Source organism: Serinus canaria, chromosome 8, assembly GCF_022539315.1.
Source record: "Serinus canaria isolate serCan28SL12 chromosome 8, serCan2020, whole genome shotgun sequence".
Lineage (NCBI taxonomy): Eukaryota > Metazoa > Chordata > Aves > Passeriformes > Fringillidae > Serinus > Serinus canaria.
The window spans coordinates 15277163-15294071 of NC_066322.1; the positions used below are offsets into that span (position 1 = coordinate 15277163).

Below are 16909 nucleotides of genomic sequence, written 5' to 3' on the forward strand. Positions count from 1 at the left end.
AAGTTAATTCACCCACAGATAAAGCAGCTGGTATCATACACAAACCTTCTCCCAGGCAGCCTCTCTCTGGGATAGGCATTGGGCAATCTGTTTAAGAAGCAGGCTAAAAAGATAGCTGACTCAGACAGAGTCTCTGAACAAGCTTCCTATTAACCAGCTACTCAGCCACCAACTGGTGCCTTTTCCTTCAAGGAGAACGCAGCACTTCCGCCAACTGTTCTCTTTTGAGGTGACTCACCTTGGTGACACTACTGTCCCAAGACATGCATATACTTCCATTTGTAACTCTCATGCCTGATGGGAGAAAATCTGCTGCGCTAAAACACTGGAACAGTTCATGGATTGTCACTTCCTTTTTTTAGCAAGACTTTTTTTATCAGTTATGTGGGAAATGCACTTCAGGACAGTTTTACCGTGTTCTGTACACACCCTCCCATGCTCACAGCAAACTGACACTTTCTACTGTTTTGGGCTGAAGAAGTTATTTTTCTTCATGGTAGCTTATATGGGGCTGTGTTTTGGATTAGTGCTCAAAAGCATTAATAATTCAGAGATGGTTTAGTTCCTGCTGAGTAGGGCTTACACAGCATCGAGGCCTTTCCAGCTTCTCACCCCACTAGTGAGTAGAGCAGAGGTGCACAAGGAGCTGGAATGGGACACAGCCAGGACAGCTGACCCCAAATGATCGCAGGGATACTCCACATCACATAGCACCGTGATCAGCATGGAAAATCTGGGAGAAGAATGAAGGAGGACATGCTCGGAGTTATGGTTTTTTGTCTTCCCAAATGACCTTTTTGCCTGATGGAGACCTCCTTCCCTGAAGATGGTTGAATACTTGCCTGCCTGTGGGAATTGGTGAACAAATTCCTTGTTTTGCTTTGCTTGTATGCACAGCTTTTGCTTTACTTGTTAAACTGTCTTTATCTCAACCCATGAGTTTTCTGACTATTACTTTTCTGATTTTCTCCCCATCTTGCTTGTGGGGGAGCGGGCAAGTGGCTGTGTGGGTGTGGGGCTCAGTTAAACCATGACAAACCCACATGAACAGTAGTGCAGCTTCAGCAGAAATCTCCATTGTTGACATTCTCCAACTAATTCTGTCCTGTTTAATCTGATTCATGTTTTCTTCACTCATCATCTTAGTTTTCCTTATTTCATTACATTTCCTTTAAAAGTGCTTGTGACTGCAATCTAAGAAAGTTCAAGCAATATTTTTTTTTTTAGCAGATATTTTAAAGGTGGATCTCTCAACAGCATTTGTAAGATGAGCATTAACAGCAAACAAAACAAGCTTCTGAGGAACAGAATCTAATAATGACTTCTCTTGGTTTACTTCTAGATTGTTTTTGTATTAGGCACAGTATACATATATAGTATAATTAGGATAAATTCTCTGCTTGCTTATGATCTCTGCAAAACTACCACACCAGTAGTGTTGAATAGGCTATAAATCACTCAGATGTTCACGCTCAGCACTGAATTTCTCTCACCAATTAAACAGGGGTTTGGAAAAGCTCTGAATCCAAAAGTTCACAGGATGAAAACTTTGGCACAGAGGTGAATATTCTCTATTAAGATGCACTACACAGAGAAGCAAGCAATATAATGCACTCGTTCATTTTCCATCTAAGCAGAGTCTTGATTAAATATCTGTCTGTTCCTCTTACATGTCAATAGCTTGTCTTTCAGCCAACTGATTGCTCAGTTACAAAGTTTGCAGACAGGAAACTGAGTTCATTCTGTGCAATATAATAGAACCACTAAAATTAGGTAAACTTCCAGGAAGCTGTACAATGGAATGCAATAACCACCTTTAGTCTTAATAAAAATGCTTATTTCAAACAGCAGGTTATCATCAGTCAATGGATGATTTTTCCGTTTCATGTAGCATCAAAACCTAACAAGCTTCATTTGGAGTTTTCACTTTAGTTCTCCATAGTTCAAGTGACTTAATAGTCACAGTTAATAATTAAATAATAATTTTTAAAATTGTATTGCAGTAAGATGAAATGGTACACAGTAAAAACCATTGACACTCTCCTAAAGAATTTTGTTCCTGTATAGATAAACAGTATTTTATCTTTATAAGGAAATTAAAAAGCAAAAGAAATCTATTCTGGGAAAATGAAAATATGTATTTTTCCTGTTTATCCAGGCTGAATTATTAGTGCTAGTACTCTCAAGGTAACCTGACCTATTCCAGTGAATGTAACTCCTTGTTTTTCAACAAACAGTTGAAAATTAGTTTTTCCACTTATTAATCATATATTAAGTCTATTTCACTTACCTCACAAACTTCAAAGGTTCTTTTTCTTCTAGCCCATCTCTGCATTTCACCCCTAAAACTTGCTTTGCAGTTAAAACATCCATGCCAAAAGGCACTGTGCCATTCGTACATTTCATAAAATAGAACCACAGCACACACATTTAAAAAACACTTAAAATACACATATTTTCATGAATTATTATTATAGGTGGTGGTCACATTGCTTTAGTACTTACCAGAAATAGGAAAGTGTTTTCAAGTGGACTGAAGGGCTTGACCAGTCCTGGCAATGGAAAATAGACCAGAAGACAAATATCAGGTGTTAAAAAATTCCTTACAGAAAGACTCCAAGAGTCAAAGTCATTATTTACTGCATTATTTGGAATTTAAACTGCTCCCTTCTGACTCTACTTTCTTTCAGCAGATGTATTTGAGGTGTACAAACACCGAAAGTCTAGACTCCTTTTTACATAAATTTGATTTTTCTACCTTAATTATTGTTGATATTGTACATCATTTATGTGTGATTATGTTATATTTAAGTATTCCTAAATGAACTCACATTAATCTAGTTACCTAAATTAGAGTAGAAAAATTATTTTAATGTGACATCCTGTTAATTTGTTCCTTTGGTACTTTAGCTTTGCATCCCTGGGGCAATACAACCATATCCCATCTAATGCAAGAATTTCAAAGCTCCAATACAGCACACAAACTTAGGATCACAGGAACTGCCAAATATGATCAGAACCACAGGCTATTTAGTCTCACATCCTATCTCCTGCAGGGAAGATGCTCCAGGGAAAGGTGTAAGAAACCCAGCAGTAAGCAACAACAAAATATAACTTGCAATGTGGTCATTCAACACAAACAATGGAAATGGTGATTTTAAGCATAGCTACAATAAGAACAGAGATTTTAAAAAAATAATTATAAGTAATCACTTTAAAGAACACAGGGATGTTTCTATTACATAAATTTCATTCCAGTGACACTTTAATACAACTGTGATATTCCATCATGAGCTATAAATAATATTATTTCTCAGGTCACAGTTATGGACAAGAGAGAAAAATGTGCATTTATTCTATATGGTGCTATTTAAGAAGTGTTTCCAAGTGGCCCACAAAATTTTATTCAGGGGAAATGCTTTTACTTACACTTGCTGAAATCAGTAGTAAAACTAACAGTACTGTCTTTGGTTTAGAAGGGCAGAATGGAAAGCAAAATTTAGCCACTGTGAACTTAAGGACACACTTACACAGCTTGTGAACCACACAGAGGCTAATGATCTTAATTAACAATAGAATTACAGTAACCCAAAGGTCTATATACAGACAGAGCCCTGGTAATATCACAGCTGCAGTAGCCCCACTTCTTGTACTCTATCTAGACAATAGTATTTCACTAGTTGAAATTTGTTTTATGGCTCTTTTCCTCGCCAAGAAACTTACTGCTTTGGCTGAATTTTGCTTATGGAGCCATCCCATTTCTGCCTGATAGAGATTCAAAAAAGCCAAATCTCCTGGGAAAATGCACCAGGCAATACCAGGGACATGCTCACCAAGATCAGATTCAGTTGTGAAAGTAAATTTGAGAAACTGTTTCACTGTACCACATATGCCCCTGTAGGGCTTTTCCAGATGAAAGGAAGAGATAGCAGTGTGATTTGCACAGGTGTTCACAGGAGTCTAAGCAGAGAACACTGGGACTGCAGAAGGCAGGCACCAAACTAGAGAACCATTACTGCAAATGATGACAAATAGATGAAAACAGCTTGGTTTAATGGTCAGACCTTAAAGTGAACTTGTAAGATCTATATGCAATAAAAGTCTTTAATGCTTTTGCAATGAAGAAATTGATAAGAGGATCAGTGATATACAAGGGAATATGAAGTACCACAGTGCTACTATAGTACAGTTATTTCTAACAGGAACACTAATTTAATGACTTCTTTGTAGATGTTTTATAATGTAATCAATTGTTGGAACACATGTGTGTGACGCCTACAATGTCATGCCCAAGCCCAGGTTCAATTGGACATGTAGGCAGCAAAGACTGATAGAGTTTTGACATCTCTCACCTCTACAAGTCTTTCTGCGACTCTGAGCACCTTAATGTTTTTATAAATCTGGTCTATGTCGACTGGAACAGAGGGACTGATTTCTACATGGAACAACACAGCCAGGTATGAACTGCAACTGGAATTTCTTGTAAAAACATTTATTTCATATCTTTCTAAATAACTGCAGTTCTGAAGTACAGAATCATGGAATTGTTAAGGCTGGAAAAGAGCTCTAAGATCATTTTGTCCAACTGTTAACCCAGAACCACCATGTTCACCACCAAACCATAACCCCAAAACATATGGTAAGTTAAGACTAACAAAACTTTACCATTTCCAGAGAAAGTTGGTTCCCATTTCCAAATGGCTATTTACTGGAAAACACATTCAGAAAACTGAAGTAAATCTTTGGAATATGGGTATCCTTCAAGCAGTAAAACTTAATCTCCCAGATCTGTAAAAATAAATGTGTTGCATTAATAAATATTTTCAATTGCGTGCCGTGCAGTCTGTTAGCAGGCTCTTGACCCTTTACACCAAAAAAAAATAACAGGAAATTCTAGGAAAACAGAAACATTCCAGTGCTGGACACACAGTGGGAGGTGCCCACAAGGCCAGAAAAGATTGTAAAAGGTGTCTAACGGAAATTGTTCAATTTATTACTTCTTATTTAAAAAGCAATATATACCTAAAAAGCTTTGTATTTCCCAGTGCCTGGGAACCACAGATTTTAACAAGAAGGTAAAGCAGAAGACTGAATGTTCCTCAGGTGGCTGAACTTGACCACTCTCTTCACTGAAAACCAAAAGCACAGAATTTGACCCCTCCTGAATCTGTAATTAATCTTAGTAAAAAAATCCTTTCGTACCTGAGACATCACTGGAAAGAATGTTTGCACAATAGTTCTAAAATGCTAGTACTGTGGGTGGATATTTTATTAATTTATACATATACATATATGAGACAGAGCTTGGTTTGAAGATTACCTATCTAGTGATATTTCTATAAGATTGATCATACTCAGTAGAATAATGGGTTTTTTCTACTGGGGAGAGGGGTAAAGGGATCAAAGTTTCATAAATAACCAGTGACATGAGATGGCCAGCTTAAGACCAAGAGTTCAAGATCATAAGGATGCTTGATCACCTTTGAAAACCTAGAGCAGGCATCCAAATTACTCTCCACTCTTGAAAAAACCGCTTGCTCTCTGAAATAGCAGAAATATAGAGCATATGGTCGTCATACCACAAGAATACCATCATGGAAAATAACTAAGATACTACGGTGTCTAAGCATGGTAGAACTGCAGCACAGAAGGAAAAGGACACATTGCTGTTCAAAAGCATTGACTTGTTTGGCCTTTGTGTTTCAACTGGGACAGGCACAAGCTACCTGTTCTAATGGAAGAAGGCTGCACTACCCACCATTGACCCAGAATGCAAGAGCTGTCTTTGGGCATTCAGAGCACAAAAAAACTTGTTACTGCTCCTCTATATGTAACTTCTTGCAATGTAGTTAAAATGTGGCTTTTTATACAAGCCGTGTTACAAGATAATTTCTCCTAAAAAATAAAGTCATGAAAAAAGCTCTTAAAAAAAATGCCTGATCTATGTTTTCAGCCCACATAGATATTAAACCTAGTTTCCTAGACCCTGAAAAGCTAATTATGCATTCAATTAGAGTTTCTTAATAAAGATTAAAACTCTGAAGTCTATTACAGGCCCATATTTAATTCAACTGCCATTTTATCCATGCCATGAAAGTGTTAGTAGTAACAATGAATATAAATTATAATACATGCCATAGAGTGAATGCTATTTGTCCAAGTACGTTACTATAAAGAATTAAATTTTGCTATCGGTTCCATAATCTAGTTAAAATTGGTATTCTTTATTTGGTCTTTCAATGTAGTCCAATTTCCTACTTTGAAAAACAAATTCTAGGGAATAAAGAAAAGAGATTAATTTATCATTAAGACTCTGCTTAATTGAAGTCAATTCCGAACAAACTTGAATTCAATTTCTACTCATTAAATTGAATGTGCTCTGCGTTTCTCTCTGCATTGCTTTGAGCAAGCAGCTGAGAACAAGGGACTAACATCAAAATTATTAAATTGAGGAGATTTTATTTGGTCTTCACATGCCAGAGCTGCTTTGATGAGGAGCTGTTTTGGCACTGAAAGGAAACGAGAGCAGCTGGAGGAAAAATCAAATGAAACTAAGCCTCGGAAAATTGAAGAAAACGCAAGCTTAATAATATTTAATAATTAAATTTCCACAAACAATAGCGGCAAATGAAGTAATCTGCAAAGTCTGTGAACTCATTTGCATAATTGATGCCGGTCCCCTGTAAATGAATAATGAAGATAATAAAAGATGTTTCTAAAAATGGGCACAATAACAGCAAATTTCATCAAGCCGCGCGCTCTGATTAATCTGCTCTTGCAAATCAGCAGTGAGGGGGGACGCGCGATTACCCACGCGGCGGCCGGCAGCAGGCGGCAGCCTGGCCCCGGCCCTGCACCTGGCCCTGGCCCCGGCCCTGGCCCTGGCTCGCCGCCGGGTCCCGCGCCCGCCTGAGACTCGGTGGCAGCACCGGCGGCACCGGGGGGCGGCCTCCGGCGTGGGGCCGCCTGCAGCCCGGCGCCGCCAAGCCCGAGGCGCCCCGGGGGCCCCGCGCCGCTGCGGCACAGTCCCGGGGGCAGCGGCGGGGCCGGGGATCCCTCCCAGCCGCACGGCCGCGGAGCGAAGGCGAGCGCCAGGGGCTGCGCGGCCGGGAGCAGCCGCCCGCTCTGCCCCGCGCTTGGGCCAGGGCACAGCTCTGCCCTTCAGGCTGCCCTGAGCAAACCGCGGCGTCCTACTCAGCGACCTTCCCGCAAGCCCCAGGCCTCTCCTAGAAAACGCAGTTTCCAGGCACCCAGGACAAGGGCCCGCTGTGTCACTGGTAGGGCCTTCAAGGCTGGACAAGGTCTAACTCGGGCCACAGAGCACCCGCAATTTCAGCGCAGCCTTTCAGTCCTACCAACACTTGTTTATTTCTAAGAATAAGCCTTGCCATGTGTGTACCATCCAACCTTTACACTGATGGAGCCCCTCATGACACAACCCATCACCCAACACTTCACACAGCAGTCTCTGCTCTTCACAGATGAAGAGTAAGTGCCGCAAGTACAAACTGTTGGCCAGGTTGCTATCTGGCTCAAATGTTGGTAGCCATAAAATACTACTTTCAAACATGCCACTCAGTTTATCCTGATTTAGCTACTCTCACAAGGGTCCAACGCCACAGATTTCAGTGGCATTAATTAGTGCTTTTCACAAGACTGGAATTTTTCACAGATTGGGGGAAAAAAATTGAGAAAACAGTTATGCTGCTTCCTGAAGCTGATGCATAGGCTGGCAGTGGACACTGCATTGGAAGCAGGAAAGTATTCCAAAAAGCAGTATCTTTTTAGAATACAGCACTACGCTCTTTTGCAGCATTTAGAAATATTCATTTATGAAGAAATTACTTCACTGGGATTACTCATAGGACTATTTACAGTATCAAGCCCCAAATTGTTAATCAGTAGATACAGTTTACTATTCAGTTGCCTGAAACAAGTGATCTGTCAGACCATTAAACAATTTCATTGAATGAGAACTTTTCACTGCATGTAATATTTAAATGCTTTATAGCCAAAGTACAAGATACTCTCTATTTTAATTGCACAAATTCTTTTACTCAAATCATGGATCAATCCACCTGAACAACTAGAATTTCTTTGAAGAGCACGTATTTCATTACAGAGTGGAAATTCCAAAACTAGACACTCCTAGGAGAAGTTTTTTATATCAGTCTAGTGAAAAACAAAAAAAAAAAACCATAATTTTATCTTGTTTATGGTCATCAAGCTGCAGTTCCAGCTATTTAATTTGGTGAAAAAACACCACCTCACTCCCTTGAACATGAAGAAGACTGTCTGCCCTTTGTGGCAAGTATATCCCCTTCATCTTTCCTTTTTCATTGATACAAAACAATTGTTTAAACCTAGTTATTAAATCTATGCACAGCACTATATACACCTGAAATACAGTGTGATATATCATAATTAATACAAAGATCTCATGGGTAAACTGCATTCAGTACACAGAAAAGCAGTTAAGCCATTCAAACTGGAATAAGCATTTTTTTCATGAGCTTGATGGATACCTGCAGACCTGCATGGCAAGAAAGAAAAAGGTTTGATTGTGTTATTAGGCATATAGGTAATTGTAGTGAAACAGGGACAGATCCCACTATACAAAATACAAATCTATATTTGCAGCTTTTAATTCTATCCTTTTTTTATTTTCTTCTAATACTCGAGGAATAATTCCATTCCCAGTGTAAGTCAGGGCAGCCTTAGAAGTATTACAAATTCAGCAACTTTGCCACTGAACCTAAGGATCCTCCTTTTGGCTGTGTATCAATGAAGCACAACATCTGCTGCACATAAACACAAAACAGGCAAGAGGCAAAGGGAGAACTGAGAATTATCAACCAGTTTTGTATGAATCAAGAGTCCTCCCAATAAACAGTACAACAACCATGAACCAGGACTCAGGATCTGAGTCCAAGGGGTTTGTAAAGGTAGGAGTCAAACATGCCACTAATAAGGGGGACTACATTAACAAATATGTGTGAATATAACTTTAGATTCAATTTCTGATAGACGTGATGTATTTGGGGTCAAAGCTAGTTATTATAATGAATTGGGTTCTATGTTCAAAAAGCAGATGTTTGGTTAAGTAGAACTTGCAGTTCTCAGATGATAATATATGTTGATATAAATCTGATTTTATTTTGAAGAATCATCTTTTATTTCCTCCCTTTTTGAGCACTATGATTGTTACACTGTTAGAAGTCATTATCAAAACATCTTTGACAGTCTGACAGTAGGACTGGGAATAATTAGATTTAGTCTAGTTCAGTCCAGTCTAATGACTCCAGTGCATTGACTTAAGACCTGACCTTTGCTGACTAATTAAAAGGATTCTGTATCAGATGCAAGTGTTGTGATTGTTTTTGATGCTCTACGGAACTTTTGGTCAGAAAAATGATTCTAGTTTGCTATTCTCTGGATGTTTTAGTTGAGGTATTTTCCATCTTTGAAGAGGAATAAACGTGTTGTTAATTCTCTGCCTTTCCATCCAAAATATTGTTTTAAAATGTTCTTAAGTTCTCACCTCAATGAAACACTAATTCAGAGATCCTGAGCCTGTGCAATATCTGGATAAACTTATGATTTATAAAAGCAGGAACAGTTCTTATTAATGGAGTTTTTTTCTTTCCTTTCTCCCTTTCCTCTGCTTCCCCATTCTTAGAATGCCTATGAATCCCATGTTGTGCTCCATCAAACATTCCAGTATTGTATCTACATAGACTCTATCCAGACAGCATCCTAAAATACTTCAGCATATCCCTGGTTTTGTCCCCCAGTGTTCCAAAGAAAAACTGACAGAATTTAGCAACTCTTGCAGGAAATTGTTCCATATTAAGTTTCACTTGGTCTTAGCGGACAGTTTTCAGGCAGAAGCAAAATTACATTGCTCTTAGTACAGATTGGATGAGCTCTCATTGCAATGGGAGGAAAGGATTAAGGCTCATTCTTCCTTCACCCCTGATTTCTACTGTTCCTAAGTGGAGTTGGGGGGTTTTATCTACAGAACCTCTCAGTAAATCAGGCCAATATCTTCATAGGCTGAGTCAATCTGGGAAGCTGTATTAGACCTTTTGTATTCCCTTTATCATTCAGCTGCCATGTTTCCCTCTATAGTCACAGTTAACCTGTCAACGTACTTGCTGTGAAACAAGGTTTTTGTGACCATTCCAGCTGGGTTTTTTTCATCGAGTTCATCTTGAAATGGTGTATGATGGTCTTCCAAGTTAACTGGCCCTAAACACTGTAAACTTCAGCTGTGTTCTCCTATATTTCAAAAAAAAAAAAAAAAGAAAAATTCAAAATTGGCCAGCTGATGTGACTTCTATCATACTTTTGGATTTCTTCCTGGGGGAGATTTCTCTTCAAACCTTACACCATTACACTGCCTAAGTTGAGTTTTTTGGCAATTTTCATATTTTAAATGTTCCTTTTTATTTTCTAGTCTGTAGCTGTTCCTAGATTAGTAATGGAGAAGACAGATATAAAGGTGTCACATAAACTTCTGACTTGGCTTAAAGATTGATGAAAGTATCACTAGAGACTGTATTTCTTCTACCAATTCTTGTAACTAGGGCTTATAGTGTCACATATTTAGTCATAGTTGGTGACATTTGGTTATGCAATGTGCTTTTTTCTTTTAGTAAAGGAGATTTATTGTTGCGCTATACTAACTTCCATATAACAGCAAGGAGCAATGGACAATCACAATAATCTTATTGGAAAGCTGATGTTGAAGGGTTATTTTGCCAGAATGTTAAATTGACTATTTAATTGCATAAACAGCATTATATAGAATGAAAATCCAAGGGGAAAATCTTTACCCAAGAATAGTAGTGCTACTAAAAAACATTCCAGGGCAATTTTCTCTGGCTTGTTCAGCATCATCAAACCATTAATTCTAGGTGATACTTTCAATGACACTCAGAGGAAAAATATTAGGCATTCACTTGTATGATCTTCACCTTGTATGAAGAGAATGAATAAAAAATGAAGTTCTTCACTGTGAACTATTCCCAACTAGCTATTTTCATTTTAAAAAATGTTTATTTTACTTTGACAGTCTGAAGGTTAAATTAACTCTGAGTTTTCTGTTCCACCATGAAGCTAGTGGGAAGACTCAGAGCATACTGCCACCTCTTAAGATGGTAAAGGAAGCAATAAAATATAGCTGAGATGTTAATACTCCAACACTATTAAATGTCAAGTCACAGACTCATCAAAAACTTTCTGACCAATGATGCTTTCTTCTGTCTGGAACATACAAGATCTTGATTATGATACAGAGCCAAAGAAAATAAAAATTAATTAGGATGCTGTTTCAAAATAAACATTCCCTGGGATGCATTTTGAATGCCATGCAATGTTTCCTATGCATTCCACAACATGTCTGTATAACTCAGTAGAGCTTCTGTTCCTGAGCCAGATACAGAAAGGATTTAGGTTCTTGTATGCATTTAAGAATTTGATCCCAATTTACTGCCATTGCCTAAACAAGAGAGAATATTTTGACCACCCTGACTATGAAAAATGCATAAAAGTGCATATGCCTTTCTCCTTCTTAATAAAACACTGTAAGCAGATATTAAGACATACTCTGCAACACAAATTTTCTAATTGCCTTCTCTCTATCATTAGTGACCCTTAACTGAATTCACATGGACAGAGGGTTTTCTAAACAGTGAGAATTTTTTTGAAAAGGTTGAAACTATGAGTCTTTTAGCTGAGGTAACCAAAATATTTGTGGAGAACAGCACGTGTCACTGCAGTCATGTCACAAAATATACACACTGCACTGGGCAGCTACACTGAGAGTCATACCAGCTTTTTCTAGAATAAAATTGTAAAGCAGACCAGTAGTGGAGATATTTGCTTCCAGCTCATAGAGAAATTAGTTCAGAGCCTTTTGAAATAATTGTTCTGTGCTCTAGCTGATAAACCACAGCCTATTTATTATACTATTTATGTCTCATTGTTCAAAACGTACTTGCCTGTTATAAAGGGCTGCTATCTTGCTAACTGAATGAAAATCTTAAATACACAGAGTCCTACCAACTCTTTGTAGAATATCTTCTGAAAGTGTATCTGCAGTTGGACATTCAGACTGACTAGTTGTCTTAATTTATGCAAATATAGCCTATAGCTAAAAGCTTTGTATATTTGTTTCCCTGTGGTATTAGTATTCAAAAAATGGGACATTCTTTCAAGGGCATTTTATAAATGCAGAACTATAATTTATAGAGCAAATTAAAGCTTATACAAAATGTGTGCACTGAGCTACAGATTAACATATTTAATTTCACTATTACCTGCAAACCTATTTTTTTCCATCTACTGCTCTAATTAGCCATATAAATCAAGTCAATATATTGTAAGCAATTATTTTAGTGGGAGTAGAAAGAGAATCTGAATTAAGTATATGGTAAGAGATAATATCTTATGGAAATTAATATACTCATTTGTGTCAAGAAAAATGTGTTCCAGCTAAATTTTATAAGATAGTTTGGAGTTCAAACATATGACTCATGTAGAAGTTGTAGTTTTATAGCTCCTAAGATGTTAGACTGTGGATCTTCTTTTAAGTTCCTTATTAATGTGCCAGTGCTCATTCTTTGATATCTACAGATTGTCAGCAACTACTGCCATTTCATACTGTGAAATTTTTCCTATTATGAATATTCACTCCCCCTACAGTCAAATGTGTAAACTGTTAGTAACTTTGCATGTTAAAAGAAGGGTTTTTTCATAATTTAAATGTATAAATCATACATGGCCCTTCATATTTTTTTTATTATTCATTTTTATTTTTGTAACTATTTACTTGAGAGAATTAAATGATGGTGAAAATCAAAGTGCAACCTTCCTTTCATCAAAATGAAAAAGTAATCCTATAAAGAGTAATTTTTTTCTTTCCCATTTTACCCTCAAAAAGTATGAAAACTAAATATGAAAATTCTTTTTAAGGAGTAAGGAAAAAAAAGTGATCTATGTGATGATAAACTTCAGCTGTTTCCTCCTAATACAGTTTCCAATTGTGATGGTATTCAGACAGCAAAAACCATTTCTAGCAGTAAAAGCATTTAGCTGATCAAGTTGCTGCAGTTCAGAATTTTGTACTCAGTTTCAATTTGGAGTCTGCAATATATGCCACAGTTAAGTTCCTTTTAAAAGAAGGATAACAGACTCAGTTCCTCTTACTTCTTGCTCATGATCTCAGAATATCCAGCAAAACTACACGGAAGTCTGATGGCTGCATAACTAGCTTTTGGCCTTAAAGCAACTCTTCCCCATTTCTTGGCATAGAACTTGTTGGCTGACATAGCTGCCTTATACTTCAACTCTGCCCTGGGAGATAACATGGAATCTTATTGCTTGGAAGGGCCTCCCTAAAAAGGCAAGCAGAAAGTAAAATCTTTTTAAAAAGGTGCAGAAAATTGGATTATGTTTTTGCCATTTTGGCTCCAGCATCACAAAAGAATAGCTAATGCACAAGAAACTTCCTGGATCTAGAACTGTAAAGAAAAGTCTTCCCATCTCCTGAAAATTCAAAGTTTCCAGATGTTTTACTATTTCCTATCTGAATAAATCAGTGAACACTACAAAAATACAGTGCACACAGGCATGTACTAGTTCTTCCCTTAGCATTCTCTCACATTCCAGCTGAGCATCTTGGACACTTGAAGTCTGAGGTACATTGTTCTAAAACTTCCCACTGTAGCCTTTTTATCTTCTATGAACAGAAAATCTTCATTTGAAGAACCTGTACCTGGACAGAACATCAACTACTAACCAGCCTTAAGCAGCTGTATTATCTATATTTAAAAAGCCACATACACACACACACACACACACACACACACACACACACACACACACACACACACACTCTTCTGTGAAACAGCTGGGTTTGGAGAAATCATCATCTCAAGTGAAACTCATTCTGTTTTACAAATCCAAAATACTTTCCCTAACTATTGGAGGAATAATTCCCAATCTTCTATATTAATGTGTACAAGTAAAAGGAGTGTGTACAAAATATTTTTATTTAAAACTTTCCTTAACATTGTAGGACAAATTGGCAACGTGGCCTCAACCCAACCTGTAAAAATATGTGGAAGAACTTCCAATGTGACAGCTAAACTTGCACTCAACATAAAGTGCAGTAGGAGTGACAGAAAAAGTGACAGACAAATTAAAGAGCTACCTCTGTTTTAGCAGGTTTTTTTGTGACAGCATTTTAAAAGTTTGCTGGGCAATTACTCTAAAATGACAGTGCACTGCTGAGTGGGTAGTACACTGAGTACATAAAAGAACTTGTCAATGGCTTTCAAACTCACAGGAGCTTTAGTATACATCATTACATCATTAAAATATATTAATTTATATCAGCTTTTACAGATGTAAAATTGTTGCTGCACCGATTTTGTTAATTAACTCTGACACTTATGCTTTTGCATAAATGTTAAATACTTCAGAGATGGTTCATTTCTGCGTGCTAGTTACTAGCCTGTGGACTGTATCAACTTGCTTGTAATATCTGAACCAAAAGACTAAGTACCCAAATACAGCAAACATTTGGGTCAGTGATGCACTTTTGCATGTAATTTTTCTTCCTCAGTTTTTTCAGTGATCTAAGTCCAGCCTTTGGGGGGGCTGTAAAAATTTTTTTTTCCATACAGCATTTTAAAGGCATATTCATTTTATTGTAGAAGAAATTATGTGAAGTATGAGTTGAGATTTTTTTTTCAAAATAAAATGGTTTGCCTACAAAGCAGATACAAATATGGTCATGTAACAGAAAATAAGTAATACTACTGAAGAAATATTTTGCATCCACTTTATATTACATACCTTCTGTGTGCTTCTTTGGTACATATTTGCTCAATATTAATAATGGACCGCTTTAGCAGTTTAAAGATTCTCTGCATATTTCAGTAAAAACGGAATAGGTTTTCTTTTCCTCACACATATCAGAGGTTTTCCAGTCACTTTAAAGAAGTACTCTCCTAATCTTCCTAGACAAAGTGACTAGTTACATTTTTCACCACATTACTCAGGCTGATGAGGTGTTAGAATAAGATGATCCAAACTTAGTTTAGGTCAGAATTATTCAAGTGATTCTAATGCCTTTAGTAAAAAATATTAATCCTGGACAAACTGCTCATGGACAGTCAAGGCATAGATAAATAGGGTTTTCACTTCCATTGTACAAGTTTAGATCTATTCTACTTTAGTATTGTCCAGGTGTAGGCTGGTCTGAGTTAAGTTCCCTGCAGGAAACCAGTACTAAAACAGATTGAGATATACAATACTACAGTATTTTGTTATATACTGAAAGGACTTAGGAGCCATCCAGGATTCTGTTCTATCTCATCAATACCTTTCATGTTAGTGTGTAAATGTGGGGAAAAACGTAAATGCTATCCAAGAGGATTTCCTATCAGCCACCTCAGATATCTCACATTGTGCTCCTTCCCCAGCCCTTCCTATGGATTTGTACTTGGTGTCATCTCATGGCACAGGTTTGTGTGCTTGATTTTGCATCCTGCTGCTACAGAACAGAGCCAGTGTGACAGCCTAGTACCAGTGACATGAATTTTCAGAAATTCTTAAACATTTCTAGTTTTAAAAAGCAACATATTGGGATAGTACTGATAGAGTTAAAGCCAGTTCAATGTTTTCTGAAATTAAAGTGCTTTTTTAAGCAACATAATACAAACCATCACTGTAATTAAGGATAGGCTATAGCTGGAGTAAGCACATGCTTCCCAACAGTACTTGCTCAAACCCACACTCAGATCATTTTCTTCGTTCATACAGAAAACATGTGGGAAGATGTTTCCAGCAAAACCCTACCCAGTCCTGTTGGTGAAGTGTACTCTGGAACTCTGGTGCATTGGCTACAATGTGTCTGTGGCTATCAATCTCAATCCCTGCCCTCTAAAGACATTGTTTGAAGACATTGCACTGCTGAAGAGAACTTCACAAACTCTCATGCACTATTCACAAAATGTATGAAATTTTGCACCTTAAGATTCTCTTTCACTTCAAACCCCAGTTCTGTTCAAATACTGCAGGATCCAGATTCATGCCAGAAAGTGTAGCACTACCACAAAATAATACAAGTCCAGCTCTCCATTAGATCCTGCGAACCAATATGCAGGAGGCGTGGTTTTGTGTTAAAATAGTAACCTTAATCTTAAAACATTTATTAAAAACTGACTTTCAAATTCTGGAAGTTTGAGCCACACAAGGTTATTAGGTTATCATTAGGTTTTGACCAGCAGTTATATGCATAGTTCAAACACACTTCTAAACATCTGTACCCTATTCAAGTATTGAAAGTCATCCTCATTGATTTTGTAAGAAAATTACCAAAAAAATCACAATACAGCAAGGAAATACCATGTTATACAGTACTTTAAAAAATGATAGAATAGGTATAAAATAATTCCCAGTGGTGCATATTACATAAAATGTGTATTTTGAATATTTGTGCCATCTCTCCATTCACAGTCCTAGGAAGCAAAATAATGCAAAAGCAGCAGTACAGAATTTAGTTAACATTATCGACATTAGTCTGTGTATCAACAGTTATGAAGTAAACTTAAATCTACATCACTAAGGAAATTCAGCAGTAGTAAAACAGTTTTCCTCTGATAAATGTGGCAAAACTTGCAATACACATTTCTCTCACTGAATTAACTTCTCCCTAGTTACAACAGTCCATCAGGAGTGTCAAAAAATGGCTTTAGTAACACAAGAGTTCAAGCTGCATTCAGGCAGAACTCCCATCAAAATAAATGGGAATCTCTCCTACAGCTCTATTTCTGAAACTGCATACACATGTGGATATTGAAGGCTACAGGCCTGCATGTTTAAAATTAATCCCACA

General features: G+C 37.4%; 1 long non-coding RNA gene across 1 annotated transcript in view; it reads right to left on the reverse strand.

Moving 5' to 3' along the window:
* Positions 1-16909, reverse strand: part of LOC127059841 (uncharacterized) — a 43187-nt gene that overhangs the window by 14549 nt on the left and 11729 nt on the right. The window contains exons 2-3 of the long non-coding RNA XR_007778040.1: positions 4666-4788; positions 2506-2552 (exon numbers count right to left, since the gene is read on the reverse strand). This is a non-coding gene — a long non-coding RNA (uncharacterized LOC127059841). The remainder of the gene's footprint in view (positions 1-2505; positions 2553-4665; positions 4789-16909) is intronic.